Source organism: Megalobrama amblycephala, linkage group LG8 (assembly GCF_018812025.1).
Source record: "Megalobrama amblycephala isolate DHTTF-2021 linkage group LG8, ASM1881202v1, whole genome shotgun sequence".
Taxonomy (NCBI): domain Eukaryota; kingdom Metazoa; phylum Chordata; class Actinopteri; order Cypriniformes; family Xenocyprididae; genus Megalobrama; species Megalobrama amblycephala.
In genome coordinates this window covers 1-6922 of record NC_063051.1, presented here as the reverse complement: position 1 = coordinate 6922, position 6922 = coordinate 1, and the positions used below count along the sequence as shown (strand labels likewise).

General features: G+C 35.8%; 1 long non-coding RNA gene across 1 annotated transcript; it reads right to left on the bottom strand.

Moving 5' to 3' along the window:
• Positions 1 to 2114: 2114 nt before the first annotated feature.
• Positions 2115 to 5481, bottom strand: LOC125273310. Its single transcript, XR_007186049.1, has 2 exons — positions 5427 to 5481; positions 2115 to 5235 (listed from the first exon to the last, which is right to left on the bottom strand). It is a non-coding gene; the product is annotated as an uncharacterized LOC125273310 (long non-coding RNA).
• Positions 5482 to 6922: the final 1441 nt, after the last annotated feature.

Here is a 6922-nt window from a genome sequence, read left to right as displayed (position 1 = left end):
TTTTTGTTACTAATAGCTAAATCGTAATCACACTACGGCAGCTGAGTAGTAAACATGACACTGCTTTTTTGGAATGTCTTCTATGCTTTACTTTGGTTGGCTAAATAAATCAAATTTAAAATCATATCGGTAATGTCAATATATTAGAAACAAATTTTCGTTCGTTGTCAGACATCCCAACCTGCAAAAAGTCATTTCAGGGAGGTACCCCCCCCTAGATTCCGGGAGATTTTAACTAATTTGCGGGCATCAGGGAGCCGCTATCAATATGCGGGAGACTCCCGGAACTTCCGGGAGACTTGGGATGTCTGCGTTGTTTAGAGTTGTTATTGCAAAGTGAAGAAGCTATCATTGTAAAACCATACAGCGACACATTATTACAATTATTTTTTTTTTACAATGCTAAAAACAAAGTTGCAAATACTGACGTTATGAGTTATAGTGTAAAGTTAACGCTATATGCTAGTTCCATTGACGTAACAGTTACGTTTTGCAGGTGCATACTGAAAATAAAGACTAACTTACCACTCAGAAACGTCTATGGCCAATCGCAACAAAATTGGTTGTTCCTCTACATCTGCATCTTCGTCAGAAACAGGCTCAAACATATAAGGTTGAATACCAAAACTCTCCATCGTTCACGCCGTACAGTACAGATTTGTTCGCTATCAGTGTGAGCTACTGGAAGGAGCCGAACAGTGAAACAGCCAATCAGAGCGGAGCACCATATTACTATTCATGAGCCTTCCAAATAAGGCAAAAACAGACCTTTTCATTCTAGGGGCTATTTGTGGGGTTATAAATGGAGCTGTAAAACCATATCTGGACAATTTTCGGCCATAAAAAAGCCACATACCCTCTATGTAGATATCAGGGAACAATTTAAAATGTTTTTTCAAATCACTCAAGGGCACCTTTAAAATATATAGTTGCAAGAAAAAGTATGTGAACCACTTACAGAACCTGAAAATGTGAATAATTTTAACAAAATATGAGAGATCATACAAAATGCATGTTATTTTTTATTTAGTACTGTTCTGAGTAAGATATTTTACAAAAGATGTTTATAGTCCACAAGACATAAAATGCTGAATTTATTAAAATGAAAGTTTGGGAACCATTGGTTCTGTGTGGTTACCTGGGTGATCTTTGACTTTTTTTATTTTGTGATGGTTGTTCATGAGTCTCCTATTTTATCTGAACAGTTAAACTGAGCTGCTGTTCACAAAAATCCTCCAGGTCCTGCAGATTCTTCGCATATTTGAACCCTTTCCAGCAGTGACTGTTATTGAGATAAGACCCGGTGCATTAAGAGCCAGGGGTAAAAACTTTTTGAATTTGAAGATCAAGGTAAATTGTACTTAATTTGTCTTTTGGGAAACATACAAGTATCTTCTGTTGCTTCCGAAGGGCAGTACTAAATGAAAATATTTCAAAATAAAAATGGACTACTTCATCCTGTTCAAAAGTTTTCACCCCCCAGCTCTTAATGCATCGTGTTTCCTTCTGGAGCATCAGTGAATGTTTGAACCTTTTTTAATAGTTGTGTTTGAGTCCCTCAGTTGTCCTTGAAAAGATGGATCTTAAAATCATTCAGTCACTGCTGGAAAGAGTTCAAATATGCAAAAAATCCTTGAAAACTGAAGAACCTGCAGCACCTGGAGGATTTTTCTGAAGAACAGAGCTCAGTTTAACTGCTCAGAACAACCATCACAAAACAAGAAAACAGTCGTAGATCATCAGGTAACCACACACAGTATTGAGAACCAATGGGTAACAAACTTTTGAACAGGGTTATTTGAATAAATTCAGCTAGTTTTTTGGCTTGTGGACTTTATGTAAACATCTTTTATGTAAAATACCTTACTCAGGACAGTACTAAATAAAAAATAACATGCATTTGCACAGATTCTGCATGTGGTTCACATTTTTCTTACAACTGTATATATATATATATATATATATATATATATATATATATATATCTACACGCATACATATTGCCGCTAAAGCGTGACCTTTCAACACTTTCAACAATGTTGCATGAATCAGGAATATGCAGCATACTAAACCATTAAAAATTTGACTTTTGAGGGAACAAACTCACTGAAACCTTGAGGTGAAATACTGGTGTTTATTAGTTGGCACATTTATATTACATTCTCATACTGGTTGATTTCACAATCCCAAAATGAAAAAGCAAAATATTCCAGTGAAGCGTACAGCTGTGGAACTAAAAACGGTCACAGCTTTTGTTTTGAAGCGTTGGGAGATTTCAGTCATAATTACAACATCCCATTTGAACCAATTACATCACGTATACCAGGGCGAACTCTTTTATTCATGTGGCCAAATAAAATGCAATCTACTAAAGTTTACATTCAGAGTCACAAGCAGGGCAAATTTAAGGTGCTTTCCGTGAGATTTTTGTCAAAGGATATGAGTATTTCACATGGTTTTGTACTTCAAATGCAGCAGTTAAGATCTCACATCCTTGTTTTGTAGTATGAGCGTGCTCAGAGAAGGTCATTTACAGCACTGATGTTGGTTAAAGGTGGTTCGGACCACTTCCGCTCAATGCAGAAGTTGTTCTTTTATATGCTGTTGTGCCATTGAGGGGTACATTATTATGGCCGTCATCACATATCAATCAAAAAACAGTCCAGATTAAGTAATACATGCTACACTAAAAGTGAAAGAGAAAGACTTGCAATCAGCTGCAAAATCTATGACATTAGTGTTGATAGATATCGATCAATCAAAGGCATGTAAACGTAAATCACTGAGAAACGTATGTTCATTACTCACTTTGCAGTCAGACTAACAACGCAAAGATGAAATCTTGAATCAGAAATGTACTTAATAAGGACCTTGCATCATAAATGCACTTAAAACTCCTAGAGGAGCGAAACGATGCAGTTCAGTCTCGAGGAAATCAAACTCCCAGCCTAACGTGTACCATATCTATACGTCGCAATCACGAGCACTCGAATTTGACGTTTTGCCTTTTATCTGTACAAGAGCAATGAAAAGACACCAAAACATCTTTCTAACTACAGTGGCTCAAGATTCACAGTATTTTACCAACCGCTGCTTTCCAAGCACTTTACAGAGCGGCATTTCAAAAAAAGGGATGTTTAAACGTTTTTATACACTAAAACAATCTGTGCATGTTGATCAAAATCTTGCAATGTTAAGCATCTAAAGAGTTGTAGATGAAGATGTGGTCACTTCTAAAAGAGGTTTAAACAACCAAAAATATCTCAATATCCAAGATTAAGGCCAGAAAACAATTGTCACAATAATATTAATGGCCAAATCTACTAATGGAAAATGAACCAATTTCAGGGGTCTACTGAAGATCTGTCAAAAGTGTCCTCAAAAACATGATGCGAAACGTGTCCTGTATGTACGCTGCTAGTGCGCACTAGAGCTAGTTTTGTATGTACGCACAGTGCATTAAACTAAAAATATTAACTATGTAATCATCTTCATTCAAACAGCTCTTTAGGTGTCATTTGAGAGCCGTTACGGTATTAACAAAATGTAAACATCTGCTACATAAAAGCGTTTTACTTCCTTAATGTGATGCATTTCGGAGCGGAACAGTATATTCCATAAGAAAAGATAAATGGCTTAATTTCTTCCGAAGATCAATTGCTCATTCTTGATGGCATCTTTTTCCACATGGAATAACATGAACTGAAATTAGTCATGCTCAATAATACATTAAGCACATTAAAAAAGTAAAAAGAATCCATTTTGATTTCACGCGGTTAAGCTTTTGGAAATTGCCAGGTAACGTTACGATAGTTTTTTCAAACAGATTGCATTGAAAATTGAAGTGTATCTTCTTGTGTGGATTTCCAAGCTACTCAATTTCATTGGCCATTCAATCTACTGTGGCACTTCTTGAAGTCAACATTGTATGCACAACCCATTTTACTTCCATATGGTGAGGAATAAAATAAATCTGGAAGCGACTGGATCATGAAAAGTATGCGTTTGCAGTCAAATTGTGCCGGCACAATATGGTGCACTGATGAAACCAGGCAAGTGTATTAAAATGTAAATCGAGTCCATTTTGTTGACGTGCTGACTTCAAAAAGTGCTACAGATAACCATAACAGCACAAAATCATACCGCCATTATATCACAGTTTGCTTAAAGGGGAAGTGTTTCATTTCTGCATCACCAAACAGAACTGCAAAAATAATGTCCAAACAATTCAGTTGCAATTAATTGGTGCTGCTAGTGGCACAAAATGACACACAGGATCCATTGTAGATTTTACAATATTAGATTGAAAAGTCCTTCAAACATCAGCCGATTGGAAAAAATGTTCTGAATTAAAAAGTGTGCGTTTGTAGAATTACGCTCCAGTCTAATCAGGTACTAGAATAAATTAAATGTGTTTTTTGGAGGCCCATAAGTTATTTACAAGATGGCAAGACAAAAAATGGTTAAGTTAAGAGCAACAATTTAACACGAAGTACAGGTTAAACATTCATCTCATCACACAAACTCATTAGACAAATAAATACCAGTGTTCATGCAAAACTATCAAGTTCTCACAGTTCCACCATTCACACGACTAAACGCTCCCCTCACAACCACGGAAATAGAAGCAATGAAACACTCGTTCGCACATACACACGCAGAGGAAATCCAAAGTGTAAAAATACTGAAAGCCACATGCTGACGCACCATGTGTATATTTTTACATCACAACAGTAAAAAGTAGTTCTTGCATTCGTTTAATCGCACACTTGGGCCGCTAAAAGGACGTGGGTCATGGGTTTCATGCAACAGTCCGCATGAAAGGAGAATTAAACAGGGAAAAGCAAAAGTATTACATTTACAAAACATCGTTTCGAATATTCGACCAACACTCGACGCCTTTGCCACCTTCAAAAAGCCTTGGCAAACCGTTGTTTTTGTGTCTTTTTTTAAAGAAAAAGAATGCAAATAAGAACAGAATAATGAAAGTAAGAGCAAGAGTGGTGGAAGCATCCGGAGTGTCTGTGTTTTGTATTAGTTATCTGACATCAGAGACGGAGCTCTGATTAATGCTGTAGGTGGGCGACATGTCTTCGCCTATCGTTGCCACCAGGGGCGTCCCGTTACTGTTCAGACAGCCTTCCTGTAGAGCCGTGAAGTAAGTGGCCTGTACTGGTTTGTGACACTGCAATACTTCTATGGCATCGTCAATTTTGAACCATTCCCGTTTTCTCCCTGTCAAAACAAAAAAGATGGGTTGATGTTAGCCAGCACAATGCAATTGTGTGTGAGTCAATCAAAATCTTTTGATTTTAGGACCTTTCAAGGTTTTACACACTTGCAAATCCCAGTGGCACTCATAAGAATATTCTGATATTAAAGGGTTAATTCACTCAAAAATTAAAATTCTGTGATTAATTACTCACCTTCATGCTGTTCCACACCTGTAGACCTTCGTTCATCTTTAGAACACAAATGAAGATCTTTTTAATGAAATATGAGAGCTTTCTGTCCCTCCATTGACAGCCTATGCAACTACCACTTTCAAGGTCCAGAAAGGTAGTAAAGACATCATTAAAGTAATCCCTGTGACTCCAGTGGTTTAACCTCAATTTTATGAAATGACGCAAATGCTTTGTTTGTGAAAAAAAAAATGTACCACTTAATTAACAAAATATTTATGTCCAAGATATGCCTGCTCTCGTATCAACACAACGTGCATGCGTCATGGTGCGTCGCTTCATAAAACTGAAGATGAACGGAGGTCTTATGGGTTTGGAACGACATGAGGGTGAATAATTAATGACAGAATTTTCATTTTTGGGTGAACTAACCCTTTAAATAGAATTGGGTCTTAATTGAGATACACATGATGTAAATGTTGCTTAAACACTGCCACATGTCTGTGTTAATCTGAATTGCGTGTCATGTGTGCACTTTATTCATTATATACAATGTAAAGAAATATTCTTTCACATATATACACACACACACACATATATATACACATATTGTATATATATATATTTATTACACACAGGGTTCCCACTCTTTCATGAACACCAGATTCAAGGACTTTAAAGCACTGTTTATTTTATATCAAGCACCTATCAAATTCACATCACATATGGAGGGCCATGAAAGACCTCTTACAGTACTTAACATTTTAATCCTCCTATTGCATTTGCATCCATTTTAACCCGGAAGAGGTACAGAATCATTTGTACATTAATTTTGGAAATATATTAAAACCGTTTGCAGCTTTCTTATCCCTAATGTTAACAATTATTCCATACTAGTTTTGGTTTTCATTTTTTATGAATCATTACTTGAGTAAAAACATTATAATATAGAGAGAATATTATAAAAATACATTTTGCAATTGAGTGAAAAAAAAAAAAAGGATTATATGGATCGTAATTGTGGCTTAAAGTCAGAATATATACAATATATTATAGATATAAGCTTGCAATTCTGAGAAAAAAAAAAAAAAAAATCAGAACTGCAATTTATATATCACAATTCTGACTTTATAAGACACAATTGTGGCTTTATAATCATGCAATTCTGACTTTTTAAAGGGTTAGTTCACCCAAAAATGAAAATTCTGTCATCATTTATTCATTCTCAAGTTTCTTTGTTCTGCTGAACACAAGGAAAGATATTTGGAAAAATGTCAGTAACCAAACAGATCTCGCCCCTACCATAGTAATTATTTTTCCTACTATGGTAGTCAATGGGGGGCGATATCTGTTTGGTTTCAAAACAATATTCCAAAACAAATATACTAGGACTAAGAGGGGCGTGTTATAATTTTCATAAAATTTATTTCAAATTTAATTCAAGCACTTTCAAGGACCAATATTTGTTTTCAAGTACTTTCCAGGCCTTGAATTCATGTGTCTGAAATCCAAGTACTTTC